At 39.3% G+C, this 23,333-nt stretch overlaps 1 protein-coding gene across 8 annotated transcripts in view; it reads right to left on the bottom strand.

Moving 5' to 3' along the window:
- Eya4 (EYA transcriptional coactivator and phosphatase 4) overlaps positions 1-23,333 on the bottom strand; it is a 250,416-nt gene that overhangs the window by 132,370 nt on the left and 94,713 nt on the right. The window contains exon 1 of one of the 8 annotated variants that reach the window (XM_076552636.1): positions 769-904. The exons of the other annotated variants lie outside the window; for them this stretch is intronic. The gene's annotated coding sequence lies outside the window, so the exon portion shown is untranslated. Of the gene's footprint in view, positions 1-768; positions 905-23,333 lie in introns of those variants that run through there. 8 annotated transcript variants of the gene reach the window in all.

Raw genomic sequence — 23,333 nt, 5'->3', positions numbered from 1 at the left:
ACAGCCAGACAGCAGCTTCTGTTCTTCTCATCTTGTGGTACACAAACTTAAGGTTGTGTTTGAGTGATTAAAGGCAAAGCATTCCAAAAGCATCTACATCCAAATTTTAAATCAAAGTTCATGTGCAAGTCCATGTCCAAACACAAGTAAAAATCAATGAAATCTTTTAAGATGTTAGAAGTTAAACTCGTTCTCACAATGTAGCTCCAGAAAAGTGTGCACAACAAAAAATATCATAAATGGAGGCAAGCACACGCTCCCTTCAGCCTATAAAGGGCTGATTATTGAGATGAACACATCTCACATCTCATGAAAGTCAAAACTTCTTTCAGAATTCCAAAACAAATTACCTAGGGAAAAAAAAATTCCTCAATGTAAGTGACAGTGAATAGATTTTAAAATCTTGTAACCTGTAACTGATAAGGGAAATCTTAATGGTTTCAGCAAGGGTGTAGTATTATCAGTTATCACCTCTACTGCCTCTTTCCCACCAGTAATGTAACTAGAAAAGGTGAGGTTTTGTAAACAAAGACAAATTATATTTTCTACTTTAGGCATGGACAAATTAAAAAAAATTTATCTAATTGACGTCCTTGCCCAATTTCTAGACATATTTATTCCGTCATCTCTATTCTAAACATACCCATCTTAATTAGAAAAAAGTAAACTGCCCCTGAAATAGAAATACCACTAGCTAAATGCAGGCGTAAGGGTGGCACGTGATAATAATACAGATAATACTTCTGTCAAAAGCTAACTATAACTTACCTCGAATTCCAAACACCTGAAACAGATTCCGGTTGTATTTGGAAGTGAGTTTTGTGCGTGTCTGTGTGTGAAGTTCAACAGCCAATAAATTCCATCCTGCAGTGTCAGGAAAATGAAGTCTGGTCCGAGGATTACAGAACACTGAGAGGTTTATGGTCCCTAGTCGACATTCAGGTAGCCTTAAAAATACTTTAGTGGGGTGTGAACGCCCTGGCTCCCCGAACAGCGCAGCGATGTAGGTTAACTAGCCCGAGGCCTGGAGACTCCCCACTCTTGGCTCAGACCACTGGCTTTCCACGCCCTTCTGTTTATAATAAGATGACTTGCTGGCAGAGGTCAACCAACCCCATCCCAGGTCCCTGTAAGATCTGATGTGCAGCATTCATCCAGCGGTACTTCTACAAAGCCACATACGTGTCTTTGGGCTCCTGGGCTCTGTTCACCTGCTGTCACACGACACAGTCACAGCCCATTGTTGTCGTGTCTCACAGATCTAAAACTCTGTATTCAGTTTTCAAAATAAGCGGATTTCACCCTACATTCTTTTTAAAGCAATGTAGTTCGTGGAAGGTTAACTTCAGTGAGGATGACACTTATTAGAGTTCCCAGACTACATTTATTTTTGTGTTTGTTTTCAGAAGGAAGACAAGAATTTTGAGATTTCACTTTCATTCTCTCTCTCTCTCTCTCTCTCTCTCTCTCTCTCTCTCTCTCTCTCTCTCTCTCTCTCTCTCTCACACACACACACACACACACACACACACACACACACACAAAAAAAAAAAAAAAAAAAAAACAAAAAAAACCAACCACGTTCTTTCCCCTTTAGTACAAATGACAAACTGGGAGACTACCTACATTCTTATTTAATTCACATTTAATTCTCAACCTCTTGAGGTAGAAGAGATTGGTGCAGTTAGGATGATGTGTAAAAAGTCATCCATTTATTTAGGATTTTTTTAAAGATAAATTCTGTTTATATTTATAAAAGAGAGAAGGGATGCGTTAAGTTCGAGTGGAATGAAAACCCAGGAACAGCTGAATTCTAGATAAGTTTTTTATTTAGCATTGATATTCCCTTTTCCCCTAAGAGTTTGCGAGGACATTATTTTCTTTGCAGAAAGTAACATGTCACTTTCCCCTCTCATCTCTCTAGAAGTGTATCTCACCCCTTTAAAAATGTAACTCATCTCTTTGAAAATGTAACTAAAAATAAAGATAAATTCAGTTCCTACGATCTTCATAAATTTCTGCTCAGTATTTACAGGCATTGAGGGAATTACGGTCTCCAATTTCTTTATATCATTCTCAGATAATTTCTTTTTCTTTCATTTTTTTTTTCTTGCTGCTAAATGATTCCATAGCCTCCAGGCAGGAAGTCGGTGCTGCCGCACTGGAATTGTTTGTAGAGATTCTCATTTTCTAGGGAGGGCCACAGAAAAGGCATTGTCCCTATTTCAACCCTGCACCTTGGGACAGACACCCCAGAGCCTCAGTGACGGAAGTCGGCGCTGTCTCCCAACTAGTGCTGCTGCTTCTGTGAATGCTGTAGCCACAGAGAGGTGACCAAGCTAAGGGAACACCTTCCGCCTGCAGCAGGATGGGGCCTCCACCTTAGCGCCATTGTAATACTTAAATGATGGAGGGCTGTCTGACTGGAGTCAAGTTCCTGAAAAGTGTCTGTTCTGTAGGAGTACCAGAGAGCCCACCTACACAAGGGCAGTTCTTTGCTCCTAGTCAGGTTGGGATCACTAAAGACAACGTCTGAGACCTAAATCTTCTCAAGGATTAGGACTTCTTGGGCATTGTGCTATAAATTATATATTTTTTTAAGTCCAAGAGAATATGCTTTAGAAATGGCTACTTTCTTAAAGGGATTATAAGTCATTCAATATTTGCTGGATGTTTATGAGCTCCAGCAGCATTCAATAGAACAAAATGTGTCTTTTTCTGATACAATAGAGACCCACTCAACCATACCTAAAACTCTAAGAAGGATAAAGTCATGCACTAAGGAAGACTGGGTAGGTTGTTTCCTTTCTTCCTTCCTTCCTTCCTTCCTTCCTTCCTTCCTTCCTTCCTTCCTTCCTTCCTTCCTTCCTTCCTTCCTTCCTTTCTTTCTTTCTTTCTTTCTTTCTTTCCTTCTCTCTCTCTCTCTCCCTTCCTTCCTTCCTTTCTTTCTTTCTATTCTCTCTCTCTCTATTCTCTCTCCCTCCCTCCCTCCCTCTCTCTCTTTCTTATTTTTTGTTTTTTGTGACAGTGTTTCTCTGTGTAGTTTTGGTGCCTGTCCTGGATCTCTCTCTGTAGACCAGGCTGGCCTCGAACTCACAGACCTCTGCCTGGCTCTGCCTCTGAGTGCTGGGATTGAAGGCGTGCCTGTGCCACCACCACCTGGCTTATTTTTGTTTCTTAACCACATGGAAGAAGCAGGAAGGTAGAACAACAGGGGAAGTGGGCTGAAAAAGCTTTGAATACACATGTGCAAACAAGTCTTTGGCAGTTTCTCTTAATTAGCACAAACCACTACCAACTTCCTGATGAGAAACAACAAAATCTTACTTCTTTGCATCATGCCATGTAAGAGTGAATGATCTAGTGACAGACTTTGTTGACTCCCCATGGGAGGCCTTAAGCTCTGTGAGGAGTGGATGGGGATGTGATAGGGAGTGGGGGGGGGGAGGTGGGGAGAGAGCTGGAGGAGGGGAGGGAGGGGGAACCATGGTTTGTATGCAAAATGAAAAAAATAATAAAGAAAAAAAGAGTGGGTGATCTATCTTTATTTATGCTGTTATAACCAAGAAGGAAAACGATGTCTGATTTTTGTTAACACTTTATGAACAGAATCCAGTGCGATGCCCCTCTCTTTCTAACCCATCAGCTCACCCATGGGCAGAAAGAAACATGTGACATCCTTTCTAAGCGGTAGTTTTCATCCTACAGAATGGAGGTTTTCATCTCCACTGCTAAAGGGATCTTATTTAGTTTCCCAACATAAACAATCGGTTTTTGAAGATTTCATCTACCAAATGTTCCAGTTAACAATAATTTTTTTCATTACCCTTTGTTTAACATTAGCCATCTAGCTGTCAATCAATGCTGATAATTACAATAAGATTATAGGGACAGGTGAGTTATTAAAGTAGCTCCACTTAACAGAAATAGATACTTTTAAAGCAGTGAGGCCTTCTTCTGGCTAAAATGCTTGACTTTCATTACATTTTATAGCATGTGGAAGCTACCATACTGATCCTACAAAACTATATAGTCCTTTGGATTGCATCTGCCAATGACGTAAGTCCTGTCAGCGAGGGCGAAGATTTGCCCTACATTAGATAAGAACAAAATATTACAAACAGGTGACAGCTGGCACATTAAATGGCAGTGACTTGCACAGTATGAGAGCCACCCCTGCATTTGTCAAATGCTTGCCTTTCCTTCAAAATAATATGAGAAGTAAAATTAAATCTAGTCAATCGTTGTACCTGTTGGGTCTGAGGAAGGCTGAGTCAGTAGACGCCAGCCTGCCATACAGGGAGCAGCATGTAATGGCACACAGGTAAAGCCACAGAATACGCAGCAACATACAGATTAACAGAAATGGGCTGAGTTCAAGTGTAAGAGCTAGTCAGTATTTAGCCTGAGCTAATGGCCAAGCAGTTTTAATTAATATAAGTTTCCAAGTGATTATTTTATAAGCAGCTGTAGACTGCAAGACCAGGTGTGGGACCTGAGGAAAACTTTTAGCCACATTTGTTTGACCCGTGGATTCTGGGGTTTTAGCCCATCACAGTGGGGAAGGCAGAACTGCTCCCTTCTTGGTGGTAAGAGCATATAGCAGAAGTGTTTCCTGGCTTAGCAGACCAGGAATCTCAGGAATCAGGCCAAAGTGTGGAGTGGCTATAACCTTCAAGATCTGTCTCTGGTTAGCTACTGATGCCAGCTGGATCCAGCTACCTACAGGTTCTACAGCCATGCAAATAGTGCTATAAGCTGGGGATGGGGGAGCTGAGCTCTCAACATATGTGGCTATGGGAGATGCTTCAGATTCAAACTGTAATACCCCTGCCCCCTGCACAAAATCACTTAGGACCAGCATCAATTTGATTGAATTAAGAAACACTTTGGGCACTGGTAAGATGCATCGGAGTATTTCCATCTGTGTGCTGAGGTCCTCAGCTAAACAAAAAGGGAAATGGAGAAACTGTCTGTCTCGTCCTCCTTATCCACTAAAATATGAGCAAGCAGCCTCACATTGCTGCTGCCAAGGTCTTGAGCTTCTCCTGGCACTATGCTCCTCCAACAGGATGCACAATGGACTATACCCCCAAGCTGTGAGGCAAAAAAAAGATTACTTCTGACTAATTAGCTTTAGTTGTGTCAACTTGACCCATGAATATGCCTAGTAGGGATTGATGTAGGAGGACCAAGCCCCTTGTGAGCAGTAGCATCCCTAAGCAGGTAGTCCAGGATTGTAAAGGAAAGCTAGCTTAAGCATGGACCACAGAGGGAGCTGGAGAGCAAGCCATCAAGCAATGTTCCTCTATGACTCCCCTCTCGAGATTCTTGCCTTGCGTTCTTGACCCAACCTACTTCAATGGCCTGCTGTAATCTAGACATATATACCAAATAAAGCCTTTCCTCCCCAAGTAGCTTTTGTTCCAAGTATTTTATCAAACCAACGTATTGAAACTAGAGCACTTTTGCTTAGTTCCTTCTTGCCAGATGTTTGTTCATGGAAGTGAGAAACATAACTAATACACAGGGCATAGGGATACTCAGTGATACCGTTCTCAATTATGTGGTCAACTTATGGTCTTGGACAACTCAATCCAACAAGAAAATTAAAATGGCTGAACCAGAATAAGTGTGACGTTTGCTCTCTCTTTCTCTTGCAATCTAGCTCCCATCCAGAAACCTCAGCCCTTCTCCTAAGCACAGTTCTTATTAAAGAACCTGAGAATGGGATGGATAGGGAAGTAGGGATCAATGGACAAGGAATAACTTCGTATTAGTAAAAAAGGTATATTTACTTTCTAGTTTTGAACATCACCTATACTATATTTCTTTAACATATTACATTCAGCCATTCAAAGTTTATGCTATTAAATATACTTTCAATTTTTATTTGGCAGTTGGTTCAGGGATCAATCTAAAGACTAATGTTTTTAAACCATGTAATGTTCCATATTTTGTCAGCAAGATCACCATTGATGACACCACCTATTTCATCTGGAAACTTCTCTACTTATCTGCCATAACCACTTCCTGGTAACACATATGGTGGATGTTCTAGTCATTTGACTGGAGTATGATTTTTTGGGGGGTTGTTGCTGTTCTGTTGGAATGATAACACTTAGTTTGTTCCCCATTTCATCACAGGAGTGGTAAGAGTTTTGCAAGGCAGTGCAAGGATTTCTATGGGTGCATTTCTCATTTTCCAAATAAGTAAGGTTTGGAATAATGATCTACCCATTCTGGACAGCAAGAGCTCAAATATTAGTCAATACTTCACCTGTGATTTCCTATGAGACTTTTTCTCTTTCACAGAACCTTCCCCAAAAAGCCAATGCTCCCCAGAGAAGCCCAGAACCACTCTAAGAAACTAAGACTCTCCCTCTAGTCCCCTAATGGATCTAACATTGACAACATAGGTTTAAAGAAGGGCTGAACTCTAAGATGTCCTCCAAATGCTGGAACTCTAAGGATGAATATTTCCATAATAAGAATCCTTCATCCTTCATCCTCTGAGTGTTACAAACATTCACAATAATTGCCAGCTTCTCTCTTTTGTGTTTAAAGCACAAGAGTGAAATTGTAACTGTTTGGAGCAGTTAAAAACTTCCTTTGGAGTAGGGTGGATCTTTAGATCATATTTCACAACAAGTATATTTCAAGCTTCCTTCCATAATATGAAGGAAGTCCTCAGACCTGAAGTAAAGTTAGCAGCAACCAGCACATCTTCATGACAGTTTACTTTGTTCTACTTCCATGAACTTGAACGACAAACTCAATTCCTCCTCATTAACACAGTAAGGTGGATAGATACTGTATTTCCCAATTGATCAAACAATTTGATCAACATGTTTGCTACTGATGACAGGTTGTCTTTGAATCTCATTATTTGGCCCATGTAGTTTTGATACTCAATTCCAGAAAGTCTATTAGCATTTCTTGTCACTGAAACTCCAAGAAGTGAGACTGATCTGAGGCTATAGCCTGTTCAAAAGCCAACAAGCAAGCCAGCCATAATTTCACAGATGCTGGCAGACGTACAAGACCTCTGAGTCAGAGACTTCATTACTCAGATCAGGAATAGAAGCTAGAAGATCAGCATTTTCTGTGAAGTTTCCCAAGTTCACATTCCCATATGCTGATATGGCCTAGATATCCATCGTGTGTGTGTGTGTGTGTGTGTGTGTGTGTGTGTGTGTGTGTGTGTGTGTGTACAATGGGCTTCCTTAGAGCAACACTGAAGTTAGGAAACTCAAATATTTTATGATGAGCAGTGATCATGCATGCTTTTTACTCCAAAACTAAGCATTCTTTTATTATAATGTGCAGTAAATAAGCCTGGTGCTTGTTACAGAAGAGGACACTATCCTTTTACTTCCTTCCAAGTCTATTCACAAACATCACAAGACAGCCAATGCCTTCATCAAAAGACATGTAGAAATGTGATGGATAAACAGAGAATGATATTCTATGAGTATATTCATAATATCCTGGACTGAAACACTTTTGTAGCCTCCTTATCCATTTCAGATCACAGGCCTGTCTCAAAGTACTCAAGAAATGCTATTCCTTTTGGTGTCCTTTGAACATCCCAATGTCTTTCTCAGGAACTTTAGACCTGTAAGTATACAGACAAAAAAAAAAAAAAGAAGACTCAAACCCACTGGGCTCTTGGCTTAGTTGAGAGAGAGAAGGTCATTAGGAGAGGATAGGGAGGTTAGCTTGCTGTGTAGAGAAATACACCCCCAAACATTTGGGCTCCCAAAGTCAACCATGGGGATTTCAGTAAAAGGCCACTTCCTTTTGCCATCCATCACTCTTACCTGTTCTATCTAGAGAGACTGATTCAAAATGGCTACTGTGTGATATGCTGAATTTCCAAAAATGGAAAGAATTTAAAGCAGTAGCTAGCACAGAGGGGACCCAGAGCCACTGTCTTTCTCTCTCTGTCTTCCTACTCAGACATCTGTTTTTCTCAGACTGAACATGTATTTATAGTCCTCGTTATGATAAATGAGGAAACCAGTGCTCATTATGTTGCTATGGATTGTCCTCAATAACAAGCAAGAAAAAGAAATCTTCTGGCCCCCTAGGCCCCTAAACCATGCTGCTAGGCTTATCCTAGCTGATATTAACCCCAAACACAGTGCTTGCCTGTGAAACACTATCTAAATGGAATCAAATGGTTTGGTCCTGCCTAAATATTAAAGAAACAGTTTGCTTCCTTAACTCATATTTATGGCCCATTCAGAAAAATAAATACTTTCATGTGGGTATGAGGTACTTACACCCCTCCCTGTGATTAATAAGAGAAAAAGGTCCCTGGTAGAGTGAATCAGCCCTCTCTCTATTGTTGTCCTTAGATGCTGCCTGTCTGCAAGGTGCTGGCACCATGACTTCTGTCTTCTGTGTTTTAAGAGGGAAACCTGATGTATTTGTTAAGCTCAGTTTGGATAAAGATATAACAATCATGATTTATTTAGGTCTTGAGTTCCAACATGGCTCTGCAATCTGGCTTTATTAACAATCCATTCTGAAACTGTTCACAGTTCATTGAAAAATCATAAGTTAATAGGTGAAAACATTCCTCAAATACTAACAATTTCACAAACAGTATGTCCCTCACTGGACTATGCTTTATCTCACAGGTAAACATTTTAAAGTAAAATCAAATTTATAATTAAGAGAAATTGCATGTCAGTGTTTCATCTATTAAGACAACAAAATCTTGGGAGCTACGCAATTCCAATTACAAATACCAAAAATATCTCACCTATCTAATATTAAGCCCTTTTGTACTTCATCTACAAGGAAAAGATAACAAAGGCCAAGGTTTGTTGTGGAATATTATTTCAAGGTCTATTACTTTTGTTTATGTTGCATTTGTTTAACTCTGTGAAGCTGTGTTACTGTGTCTGTCTAGAACATCTGATGGTCTAATAAAGAACTGAACAGTCAATAACAAGACAGGAGAAAGGATAAGTGGGGCTGGCAAGCAGAGAGAATATATAGAAAGAGAAATCTGGGAGGAGAAAAGAAGTAGCCAGAGAAGGAAGAAGACATCAGACATCAGGGGCCAGTCACCCAGCTACAGAGAAAGTCATGGAGTAAGAAGAAGATTAAAAGAAGTAAGAGGATGGAAAAGTCCAGAGGCAAAAGATAGACAGGATAATTTAAAGGCAAGGAAAGCTAGAAACAAGACCAGCTAAGGCCGGGTATTCATAATTAAGAACAAGCCTCTGTGTGGGATTTATTTGGGAGCTGCATGTCAGGCCCCCAAAAGAGTAAAAAACAACAACAAAGTTTGGCTTCTGAAAAGTTAAAACAGAGCTGTCAAGAGAAGATTGACCAGGGCAGCACACAGGCTTTTATTCAGATTTACACATGCTTTGAAAACAAAACACGCTGATTTCCATATTAGCTGCTCTTCAAAACAGACAAGGGAATGACTGACAGCAAGTGAAAGAACTAGCAAGAGCAGAAAAGCCTGGATTCAGATATAAGGATCCAGAAGCTCTTTCTGCAGGGCTGACTGTGTCTCCACACTTCCACTCTCCATTAGGGCTCAGCTCATTAACTGATTGTGATGTCCAGAGGATGTTTCAGGTCAAGGTGCCAAATACTGGGGCTCTTCTCTTGCTTCCTGTCAGGGTGAACTTGGGCAAGTCATCCTCAGCTCTCAACATCTGTCCTTAGAACCACATGACCATCACTCCCTGCCTCCACACATAGACAGGAAATCTGAGTCTTTGGCATCTCCATTGATTGTTGTAAGATACTTTCTAGAAACGTGACAGTTTTAATTGTTAGCAACACAATCTATAATCATCAGGGAAGAGTGTGGTGATAGTCTATTGGTGTACCCCAATAAAGCTTGTCTGAAGATCAGAGGAAAAAATCAGCCACTATGTTAAACTTAGAAGTCAGGCAATGGTAGCACACCCCTTTAATCCTAGCATTCGGGAGGCAGAGACCCATCTGGATCTCTGTGAGTTTAAGGCCACACTGGGAACAGAGCCAGGCATGGTGTCACATGCCTTTAAATTACAACACTAGTTAACCATAAAAGTCTGGAGGCCTGTACAGACAGACAGGAAGTGACAGAGCTGGGCAGGAAAAGGAAGTGATATAGCTGGGCAGATAGAGGAAATGATATAGCTGGGTGGAGAGAGGAAGTGAGATGGCAGAACATAGAAAGGTTTATAGGTGTGTATATACAGGAAGTAGCTCTCTCTGGAGACTGAAAGTTGGTAAGGTGAGGTTGGCTGTGGCTTGTCCTATTCCTCTGATTGCTCAGTTTTAACCCTAATATCTGGATCCAGGTTTTTTATTAATAAGACTGTTTAGCAATTCGCCTTACAGAAGAGAGTCTCAAGGAGGGACTGTTTAGAACAGGTAGGCCTGTGGGCATGTCTAGGGGGTGATTGTATGATTATGTTAATTGATTTTGGAAGCCCCAGCCTACTGTGAACAACACTTTTCCATGGGCTTTGTTCCTGGACTATGTAAGAGTGGAGAAAGCGAGACTGAGCTAATTGCTAGAAGCGTGTATGCATCCATTTTCTGTGCTTTGCTGTGGATGTGATATGTCTATTTCACATCCTCCGTTGGTTTTCATACAGTGATGGACTGTAACCTAGAACTGTGAGCTAAAATAAACCTTTGCTTCCCTGTTGTCTGTTTGTCAAGGTATATCACATCAGGAAATGTGGAACAGAGATGGTGAATATGCCTTTCAAAATGACAGAATTCTGCACCAGATGTCAGACCATCCCTCCCCCTGGGTGCCGTGGTCCCATCAGACTGAGTTCTGCCAGCATCCTGAAAACAAAAAGTGCTCTTTTCTCACCTTGCAACGCCTGGGACACTCCCTCACGTTCTGCAAAACTGGCTCTATTATCCTTGAGACCTCAGCTTAAATTTCACTTCTGAACAAACTGCTTTTCTAACCGACCACTTGTCCTGCAGGAGTTTCCCTCTGGTCCTCAAGGCCATCTCATTTTTTTCCCCTAACAACCACCATGTGAACGCCAGTTATTTTTTTTGGGGGGGGGAGGGGGGAATCTCCCTACCTGTTAAGCATACACTGTGTGAAAACCAGGCCTGTCTTTTATTCTGCCAGCTTTCTTACAGAAGGTTTGCCTAGCATTCAATAATTGTTTGGAAATGACTGAATGAACACATATGTCAATGTGAGATGAGAATATTGGTACTTTTCCCAAAGCAAACAAATATGAAATAATTTTTAGGAAACATTCAACTATAAAGGCATTTAGCTAAAACAAAACATGTTTGATGCATTGAATGAGTTAAGGGTACAATATAGGAAATCCCAATTAAAACCAGTAATTTGTTTTCACTGTTATTTTGACACAGAAGTATAGCTATGGAGACATTTCCTAACAAGGAACAAAATTACTTAGATTCACCTACTAAGTTTTGATGTGGTCCTTGGAACATTATCTCAGTTAGACTGAAAACAAAATCATTTGAAAATTTAGGTGTTCTTCTGTGACCTTGTGAAGCTGCAAGAAGAATTTTCAATAGTCAAGATCCAAACTTAGGTCTCTTAATGGAAACCAGCACCTGCCAGTCCAGCATTCTAGCTCAGCATTAGAGAGGACTTTCCTAAGGAAAACCAAGTAAGAACATTGTAGTTTCTTACTTTAAAATTAGTTTCAGACCCATGGTTTCTGCTGTGTTGAAGCACAAACTTCAATAAAATTTACAGTAAGTCAACAGCAGCTATGAAGTAAATGGTGGGGTTCATTTGCCTTAATTCAAACCATGTTGAAGGGGAAAACTACATGGCAGCAAGATTTCACACTACCTCATGTAAACAGGGTTTAGTATTGTGCAGCTATAGATATATAAAAAGTCAGTTATACCATATAACTGTTCCCCAATACACAGGTATTGTATGTATTTAGCTTTATATAATCATGTCTACATAGTTATATAAGTATTTTATCTATTAAAATATTACTTTTTCTAAATTGTAGTAAGTATTAATTAAATATGAAGTCTATGCACCATGAAAGCTCATAAAAAACCCACAACTTTCCTTCCCTTGACTACAACACCCACAAAGAGGAGTCATATGTGTACAACTACTGCCATGAAGAAATGTATACTAGACAGAGGACAGCCTTCTGCATTGTGGGCTCCTGCATCTGGGAAAAACATTGAATAGCAAACAGCTGAGATCTTTGACCTGACCTGGAAATGGAAATGTTTGGGTTTATGTCAAATCCTGAAAAGCACAAAATAAGAATGGTAAGCTACTACAGAAATTATTATCAATAATTTCTTCAGTTCAAAAATTATTTTACCATAGTGTTAAATATCAGTTCGATTTTTTCTAGATCCATCCATTTGCCTGCAAACCTCATGATGTCATTGTTTTTCTTTGCTGAGTAGTATTCCATTCTGTATATGTACCACAATTTATTTATTCATTCTTCAGTTGAAGGGCATCTAGGTTGTTTCCAGGTTCTGGCTATTACAAACAATGCTGATATGAACATAGCTGAGCAAGTGCCCTTGTGGTATGATTGAGCATTTCTTGGGTATATACCCAAGAGTGGTATAGCTGGATCTTGGGGGAGATTGATTCCCAATTTTCTAAGAAAGTGCCATATTGATTTCCAAAGTGGTTGTACAAGCTTGCATTCCCACCAGCAGTGGAGGAGAGTTCCCCTAGCTCCACATCCTCTCCAGCATAAGCTGTTTTCAGTGTTTTTGATCTTAGCCATTCTGACAGGTGTAAGGTGGTATCTCAGAGTCATTTTGATTTGCATTTCCCTGATTATTAGGGATGTTGAGCAATTCCTTAAATGTCTTTCAGCCATTTGAGTTTCCTCTGCTGAGAATTCTCTGTTTAGTTCTATAGCCCATTTCTTAATTGGACTGTGGGACATTTTGATGTCTAATTTCTTGAGTTCTTTATATATTCTGGATATCAGTCCTCTGTCAGAATCATTCTGAGTGAGGTAACCCAGACTCAGAAAGACAAACATGGTATGTACTCACTCATAGGTGGATACTAGATGTAAAACAAAGATGACTAGACTGCTACTCACAACTCCAGGGAGGCTACCTAGAAAACAGGACCCCAAGAAAGACACAGGGATCATCCAATGACAGAGAAATGGATGAGATCTACATGAACAACCTGGGCATGAGTGGGGGTAATGAAGGGCAAGGGTCGAGGGAAAGAGAGCTTAGGGGAGCGAGAGATTCCAGCTGGATCAAGAACAGAGAGGGAGAACAAGGAATAAAAGACCATGATAAATGAAGACCACATGATAATAGGAAGAAGCAAAATGCTAGAGAGGCCCACAGAAATCCAGAAAGATACCCCCACAATAGACTGCTGGCAATGGTCGAGAGACAACCAGAACGGACCTACTCTGGTGATGGGATGGCCAAACACCCTAATTGTCATGCTAGAAACCCCATCCAATGACTGAGGGAACCAGATGCAGAGATCCACGGCCAGGCCCCAGGTGGAGCTCCAGGAGTCCAATTGGCAAGAAAGAGGAGGGTTTGTATGAGAGAGAATCGTTGAGACCAAGGTTGGAAAAAGCACAGGGACAAATATCCAAACGAAAGGAAACACATGAACTATGAACCAATAGCTGAGGAGCCCCCAACTGGATCAGGCCCTCTGGATAAATAAGACAGTTGATTAGCTTGATCTGTTTGGGAGGCATCCAGGCAGTGGAAGCAGGAAGATCAGGAATTCAAGGACAGCCTTGGCTACACAGCCAGTATGACGTAAGCCTGGGCTATATGAAACTCTGTCTATGAATAAATAAATAAACAAATGAAAAAAAAAGAAATTAGTGGTAACAAAGTGAGAGAAGTTCTTCCTTTAAAGATAAATCCCTGCATATACTGACCGATGATTTTCATCCCCTCTTTAAAACATAGTGCACAGTGACTTGGTTTCTGGTAGGTAGCAGACCAGCCTTGAGTAGGCTTATGCATAAATCCTCTTCACAATCATTATACAGTTTGGTCTTCACACCACAGGAATGACTGGACTCATTGTAACCCCTGTCATTTATTCATAATCTCCCCCTGCCACAGCAGTCCATGTCACCTAGCTTCTTGGTTTTTTGTTTGTTTTGGTGTTTTGTTTTGGTTTTTTTTGTAACAATGACCGCTAAAAAATAAATCATTTCATCAGGATTAAATTAGAAACCTTTGGAAAAGTAGCCTAGAGGCATCCACCCAAGCACTAATTTTTCTAATGTGACTACTTCTTCATCATAGGTCTCACCGTGTGTATTCGGGTCATTAGGGTGAAACTACATACATTCTAGAACTTGTATCTGTTGCTCTATTTGAATCAAAAACTGTGAGATAACTACCCTTTACTTTAATGTTGATGGAAAATGTTGCAGAATGAAGCTCACCCCCCCCCCCAAAGTTGCAGCTCCAGTGAGACGAGACAATCCTTTACTAACTAGGAAGAGAGCCCTGACTAGGCAGGAATCAGAAATGGGCCTGCAGTACTCTAAACTGGTGACAAATGCCTCCTGTTTAAGCTTCAGTTGCCCCATCTAAGATATGTTGTGACAGCAGCCTGAGCCAAGGAAGACAGTCTGCAACTACATACTCTAGACTGTCGTTGAGAATTGCACTTTTGATAAAGGCATGTCTTTTATTTTATCCTTGGTGCTCTTTACAGTCAAGATCCCAAACTGAAATAGAATAGTAATATTTGTCTGCACATGAATCTTCAATCAGAAATAATGACACAAAGGTTTCTAGAGATTTTACTAAAGGGAGTTTTAGATAAGCCAACCTAAGTAAGCATTGAACAAGGGCTGCAGGGAAGCCATTGTTTTCAGTGAGGGAGCCACTGGTGAGTTTTCCCTGCTCCCAATGACAGCTCCAGACCATGCCCACGTGGGTAGCCTTGGTTAAACCTGAGTCACAAAGGAAAAACAAAACCAAAGAGAAATGAAAACAGGGTGGTGACTTGGTGGCAGGAGGTTTGGTGGGTAGGAAGATGAGAGTGTAGATGGATGAGAGTGATAAATGCAACATAAAGAAAATAATGTTATATGTATATATTGTGTATATATATATATATGTAATATATATATATCCATGAACGCATCAAACAATAAATAATTTTCTAAAGGAAATTGCACCTCTTATTTAAAACTCCTTGAATCAGAAATGGTTGCAATTTCAGATGCTTGCGCACTTTTGAAATATTTATATTTAACGAATGAACTGTGTGGGAAATGAAACCAAAACTAAACAAGAAGTTCATGATTAATATCTAGGTCATATACATATTTGGAAGATAATTTTTATACTTTTAATTTTTTTGATAAAATGAGTTTTCATTGAAGACAGCTTTGTTCCAAACAATTTGCTGGAAACTTTATTAGGATATCTATGGATCCAAAGGAGAGACTGTCGAGCTCACTGTCAAAAAGTAATCATAGCAAGAAGCTGGGTGGGCTCTGGGCAGAAGCCATGTTCTGAAGAAAGACGTTGTGTTAAGATTTACCTCTAAGCACACCCTTCCAGACACATCCCAGCTCAATCTGTTTTCAATGGATTTGTGTCCTCACTTCATACAGAAGCTAAATACCTTCATAAACAGAAATGTTTTCCACATTTTTTATTTTTTCCTTGGCATGACTTTTAATAAATTGCAGAACTCTATTCCTTTCTTCCCTTATAAACCATTCTTGTTCCAAAAGCCCTCCCAGGAATGCAGTTTTAATTTTTCATGGAATTTCTTATAAAAGACTTGGCAGGAAGAGAAGCAGTATCAGGGGGATGAAATGTGGACACAGTTGGGATTGGGGAGTGAAAAATTCGTATCACGTTCTGTGACATTCTGCATCAGAAAAATTACAATAAAATGACAAAACCTTAGTTACTGTGGTGAATAATGAGATGAGCATAAGCCATACAGCATACAGTAACGACATCAGCTCGTCTCTAGCTTCTTCCTCTACTATAACTATTATGATCAGTCTTGGCACTATAACTTTTCAAAACTGACATCTGTCACCCCCACAGTTTCAAACAATGACAATGGCAATGCCACCTACTATATTTTGAAATGTTCTCCCTCAATGGTTAAAGATTACAATGGTATCTGTCTGGAGTTTCTAGTCACACACAACGCACTCCAGAAATTTGGGCGACACTTGGTCACAGAATCTGTAAATAAGGATTTCCGAGACATGTATGGGCTGAACAGCCCTTACGTGAACAATCCAGAGCAATGAGTGTTTTAGAATTTAGAGATTATTGAATTTGAGATCTCTTGTGAAAAAATAATCTAGGTATGAAATTTTTATTTATGTTTCAAGTTCACCTCACATGACCCGGGATTTTATATCATATTTTTAAATTATTTTGTGGGTAGAAGAGATTTTTAAAGTGTCAGATTTTCTGTTTATGGTGTCATTTTAGCACTCAAAAGCTTTTGGATTCTGAGGGTTGATTCACAGCTCAGTGGAAGAGTGCTTGCTGATTATAGACTAAGCCCTGGACTCAATACCAGTATTACATGTGAGCTTAGATTTTGTTTTCTTATAGTAAGGATATCTAACCTATATAACCCAGCCCTTACTACTACTGCAAACACACATGTTGTTACCACGCTTTCAGCTTTCATTCAAATACTGTGAAAATGCAGTGAGTTAGTACAGGCACTTAGATTCCAGTGTGATTTGGGTTCCACAAGCATTCTAGATAAAATCGAAACAGAGAAACATCATTTTCATCACCTCACTTCTGTGGCTACTGTAAGTCTTCTTGTATCTAAATCTTCACTAACAAGGACCATTTTAAAAATGAGACTGTCGATGCCAAGCACAGCTTTCTGTTGATGGTAGCAGTGGCCTCCTGACTAGCACTCTGAATGAGAAATGGACTCACATGGATAGAATTGAGAATAGGCAAAGGAAGTTTGGTCACTAAAGCATTGTACGGAAATGTTCCACCATTACTTACATAAATGATAAAATTTGCAGAATCCTGTACTATCTTGAAGTACGGGAGTTTCGATATTTTAAAGCTATGAGTACAGAAGTTTGTGATTGTCTGAAGGAAGTCCTGTGTGAACTTAGGAAAATTATCTTAGCTGTGGCTTTTCACAACTTCTTGAGGGACTGGATGCTAAAATTTCTTAGACCCTACAGCAAACTCTGGAAACAGTTTTGTGTGTTTGCTAATGAAGGTGGGAAAAATTCTACACATATGGTATAATTTGGCCTGATACTTCTCTCACCTTTGGCTTGAACCAAAGTTTGGTCTGGAGAATGAAATATCTCAGTATTAATAAACAGCGCCAAAGGACTGTGATACACACACACACACAAACACACACACACACACACACACACACACACACACACACACACACACACACCACACTCACAAAGAAACCTGCCATAGAAGCATGTGCATAATCATAAGCCAGTGCTATTTTCTGGGAAGATATTAAAATGGAATATTGATTAATAGGTAATTGAAATTTTCATGTTTCAGTTTGACAAGAGAAATGATGCAATAACACTCTCAACACGTTACTCAGGAAAGTTCCCTCCATTGGGGGAGAAACGGATACCTTCATTGCAAGTTTTAGCCATGATTTTGTAAAACTGTATGTGATGCTTACATCAAAGAAATGAAATTATTCTCCACATTGAAATTGTACTGTGATAAATTTTCAGTTAAAATATTTTATGGACTCATTATCATGAATTTGTAGATACATGTCCTAAATATCACTAGTGTTGAGATAACAAGATAATCAACTTATTCCCAAATGTCATCTATGGTACTTTTTAACGGAAACACAGTACTTCCCTAGAGGTATTGGATTTGTTGGTTTAGCTATGGCTAATTGACATTCCAACTTCTATTCTGTTTTGCAAGGGTCCTCCTTTTGTGAAACTTGGCTCTCACTTCAGGCTTCTGTCTGTTGTGCTCCTTTTAATGCAGCTAATTTCTGGCCTCATCAGAGCAGTTCCATAAATTAAACATGCTTATGTTTGTGAATAATAGATCCATTGTTTTCTGTTTATTTCCAATTTGTATTTACTAACAAGACAGTGTTAATGGGGATTTTCAAAGAAAAATGCGTACATTATGAATGATATATTAGAAAAAGTTCTGCATATTACCATTTTCTACATTCTTTTTAATGTTATTCCCAAGGGCTGAGCCTGTAGCTCTGTGGTATAATATTTTCCTAGTATGTACAAGACCCTGAGTTCAACTCCAGCACTGAAAAGTAATTGAAAAAAAGGGAAAAAAACTATATTCTTCAAATGTTACATCACTTTTAAGTGTGCATACATTTCAGCTATTTATTTACAATGTGGAATAAATACTGCAAATTAGAATTTGCAAAAAAAAAAGAGGAAAAGGAGAAGGAGGAGGAGGGAGAGGGAGAGGGAGAGAACATGGGATAGAGGAGAGGGGTGGCTCAGCGGTTAAGAGCACTGACTGATGTTCCAGAGAACCCTGGTTCAATTCCCAGGCTGTCCAGTGTCTGATCATGCCAGGATTTAAACAAAAAGGTTTTGTGAAAACATTTTAATACAATTAATTTTTCTAGAATTATTAATTTTTATTATCATGTCATTTTAAAGCATTTTTCCTGCTGTCTCACAATTGTCTTTTTACATTTAGAGCACACTTTCATAAAATATTCAGCATAAATATCCTCCTGGACACGACTACTGGTAAAACCGGAGCATCTGCTGAACTGTGAGCTTCTGAGGTGTGTTCAGTTTTAGCTAAATTCGGTCACACACACACACACACACACACACACACACACACACACACACACACGACAATACGAAAGGTCCACAAACTGTTTGAACTGTCAACCTATTCCAAAGCAGATGTGTAGTAACAAGATTAAAAACACAATCAAAATGAATTTGGTTCCTTAAAATATTATATTCAGCTGTAAATTTTCTGAAATAGATTAAAAAACCATTGTTGAAGAATAAATATCAAATATGTAAGAGATTCAGGAAGTGCAATATTTTCTCCTGTTATTTTTTTTCTTTAATACAAAATTAGGTCTTACCATGTGTTCTCTTAAATTATCCCTGGTAACTTATTTAGAAATAACTTAAGTAGGTGAGCGGCCAAGGGAGCCTGTTAGGCAAACAAGCTTGTCACTCTGCAATTGGTGGTTAAAGTGAATGGTAAGGGCTCACTAAGGTCCTTCCTTTACTTTTGTATACATTTCAAATTGTCCATAATAAAATGCTATAGGAAAAGAACAGTCATAGAGTTCCTGATGTTGAAGAATTTGTATCAGAAACTTTGCTTGTAATAAAACATGTTTCTCTTCTAACAAGAGAAAGAAAGGGAATGAATTTGAGTTTGGGGTGGGAGGGGGGCGGTGAGTATCTGGGAGGAATGGTTGGGGGAAAACTGTGACCAGAATACATTGTGTGAAAAAAAAATCTATTTTCAATTAAAAAATATAGGAGCTGAGACAAATACATGAAATCATGGTTCTAAGATATTAGACAAAGACATCAAAGGACTGTGACCCAGGGAAGGAGAATAAAAATGTGAGCACACCAGACCTTTCCACTGTCCTTTGGAGTCACTTTCTCAAGCGGCAATGCATGGAGGGTAGACCCTGAGTTAAGAAGCCATTCAGTTATAGTTCTGGACGGTTCAAGTGGCTAGAATGCAAAGCGCTGGGGACATAGACTGGAAATACTTGGGGGCTGGAGATGTTGCTTAATGATAGAGAACTTGCTTAGATGCATCAAGCCCAGAGATCAAATCCCAGCCATGTGTGCAATTTTAAAAATATATATGTAAATAAATAAATCCATAGAAATGCCATTATTTAAAACACACATGTACATGTGTGCATGCACTCACGTGCACACACACACAAACATATACGCATTCTGGGATATTTGCTTGAGATCCTGAACATTCCCAACTAGTTCAAAGCTGACATCAGGGGAAGAAAAGGATATAGTAAAATCACTCTGATTAACTTAAAAAAACCAAGCACCTAAAACTCAACCTGCTTTAGAAATCACTTCAAGATATTTTAAAACAAGATTTCAAACTCCATGAAGGAAGACAATAAAAATCTGGATTGTCAATAACTTACATTCAGCATCCCATAAAACGTTTCTAGTCATGCAAAGAACGTGTAACCAGGTGAAATATTGGCCATTAGTCACAGGCCCAGAAATAACAGAGATTGCATCCTTTGAATTTATATTGAAACAATTATCACAAATAGATTAGAATCTAAGCGAAACCATGAGCACGATTGAAAAGAAATGAAATGTGCCCTTACAGAAAATGAAGCGACATTTCTTAAGTGAGAGCACACAACATTCATAAAAGAAATTCACTGAATTGGATTTGCGGCACATGCCTCATTGAGGTAGAAATATCAGAAACTTGAAGATGTAGTAAACTGAAGCGTAGAAAAAAAATTTAAAGTCAGAGAGTGGTAAATAGTAGAGCCAAGAGGACCCAGGGGATGAAATGAAGCTTTCTAACATGTGTGAAATTCTGAGGGAAAGGAAGTAAGGGTGGGGACAGAAAAGCATTTCCTTAAAAATATCAAAAAATCTCCCAATTTTGATGAGAACTAAAATTTAAAAGCATTCAAGTCTTTGAATGGCACTGTGGCCACAATGTTGAAGAAAACATTTGGTATGCAGATATCTAAAAAGGAAATTATATCCAGAATGGGCAAAGAGAACCCCCCATGCCAAACATAAATGAAATAATAATGCAAACAATAACTAAGCAAAGGAACTGACTAGATTCTTCCTTGTAAAAAAGACCAAAGACTTCCAACCGTCAGCAGCATGTTCAACAGCAGCAGCAGCAGCAGCAGCAGCAGCACGGAAAACAAAAATGGTAACACACAGATAAAACTCTGCAAGGTGACACCGAATGCTGGTAAAAGTATGGACCATCCGGAACTCTTAGACAATATCACTGCGTATTTTAAAAGGGAAATGCCATTTTGAAAATTAGCTTGGCAGATGTTAAAATGCTAAATACTCAGTAAGCCTATGATCCAATAACTTTACTGTCTATCCAAGAAAACTAAGACCATAGACAAACTGTGGTGAAACCATCATACAATTACACCGTGTGCAAAGCAATGCAGAAATCACTAATTTTCACAAGAATACACTGCGGCACCCAAACGGCATGATTGTATCAAGACGCCTGACAAAAGAAAACACACCTAGATGCATATAGAATACGGGAGGCAGAAACAGGAGGATCTCTGTGAGTTCGAGGCTCAGCCTGGACTACAGAGTGAGATCCAGGACAGGCGCAAAGCTACAGAGAAACCCTGTCTAGAAAAACCAAAAAAAAGAAAAAAAAAAAAAAAAAGGATGCGGTCTAAGGAAGTCCAAACTAATCTACTGCTATAATAAGATCTATCATTGCCTGAAGAGAGGGGACTGGCGGCAAAGAATATTTTTATTATTATGGTAGTTATATGAGTCAAACACATCACATATAGTTTTGATGGGTGCATTTTATTTCAGGTAAACTATTATACAATAAATTTAATTTTTCAAAAAAGTGTCTCTCATGTTTATTCCACCTTCTTCATTATAGTTCTCTCCATTAGCATGGTGATGGCCTGAGCTAAGGGACTATAATGTATCTCCTTTCCTTCTGTAGAAGTCTTCTCTGTGCTTGTCCTGGTTTCTACTTCTTTGGGTGTCTCTCTCTTTTTATGTATCTATCATCTAACTACCCATCATTCTCTGTCTCTGTCTCTCTCTCTCCCTCTCTGTCTATCCATCCATTCATCCACCCACACACACCTATCTATCTATCTATCTATCTATCCATCATCTATCAATGTATGTACATACGTATGTATGTATGTATGTATGTATGTATGTATGTATGTATGTATCTATCTATCTATCTATCTATCTATCTATCTATCTATCTATCTATCTCTCTATCTATCTAACTATCCATAACAAGACCTTGTGCACAATAGTCAAGCACACTACCACTGAGCTACACCCACAATCCCCTGCTTTTACTCTTGACTTGCCACTGTTTGTCTGTAAAGCAGTGAAAATTCCTTCCAACACGCTGCTCTACAAATGATAAGGTATGAGTCATAAGACCAAATCTAGAAGTTCAACACACTAGAACAGAAAATAAAATATCAGAATATTCCAGGCCTAATAAAGTTGTTTTTACTTAAACAAAAGTACTAAAGTGTGTGTGTGCGCGCTGAAAGCTTCTTTGCTGACACTTTGCTCTTTGCCCACAAAGTTGCCCAAAAGCCTCTTTCTGAAATACAATCTAGACTGGGTATTCATGCCTGTAGAGGCCAGAAGAGGGTGATAGATACACTGGACCTGGAGTTACAGGCAGTTGTGAGTCCCTGGTGCGGTTTCTGAGAACTGAACTCAGGTTGTCTAGAAGAGAAGTATGTCTTCTTAAGCACTGAGACATCACTCAGTCCTCATCTGTTAAATGAATCAGAATTATACTGAGGAGGAAAGATGGGGGGTGGAGATACAAAGAAAAAAGATACAAAGTAATTTGATCAAGAACCTTAAAACTAAAATATAAATGTTACATATTCACAAGGAGAAAATAAAAGTAAACAAATATCAACTACCCTAAAACAGGGGAAAAATGCCAGGTGCAGAAAAACTAGCAGGATGACCAGAAATCCATGTGGGTTTACATTTAAAAAGTGTCATTAGATGCAAATAAAGTTACATGAAAGAATATCATATAAAGTAATAGAAAGTCTTGCTCTCCATGAATCTCAAGCATCTGTTCTTCTCTGATGCCATCTTTAGGCCAGAATTACTCTCCATGTATCTCAAGCATCTGTTCATCTGATGCCCTCTGTATGCCAGAACTATATATTTGTTGAATTTATGCTGATGTGTACTTGTGTGGAGGCCAGGGGTCAGTGTTGAGAGTCTTTCTATTACTTTTTACCCTCTTTTATGAGACAGTGTCTCACTGAACTTGGAGCTCATTCCTGCTTGATCTGAAAAGCCCCATTCCTCTCTCTCCAAACCCCACACTCTCAAAGAATCTCTAAGAAAGAAAGGGCACCAAAAAGCCCCATTCTGCATTCTTGGTAGCTATGGCAGCTCTAACTCTGAAGCTGCCAGCCCCCCAAGTCCCTGCCTAAAGCATTCATCTTTTGACTATCCTTGGACACAAACCCAGCCTGTGGCAGACATATCATCACACCCCACCCACAGGCTATATAACCTCCCTAGTTTAGTTTGGTGTTTGACTTCTTCCTTGATCTCTGGTGT

Source organism: Peromyscus maniculatus, chromosome 16 (assembly GCF_049852395.1).
Source record: "Peromyscus maniculatus bairdii isolate BWxNUB_F1_BW_parent chromosome 16, HU_Pman_BW_mat_3.1, whole genome shotgun sequence".
NCBI lineage: Eukaryota > Metazoa > Chordata > Mammalia > Rodentia > Cricetidae > Peromyscus > Peromyscus maniculatus.
Note: the sequence above shows the minus strand (reverse complement) of the source record. Positions and strands in the feature narration are given on the sequence as shown.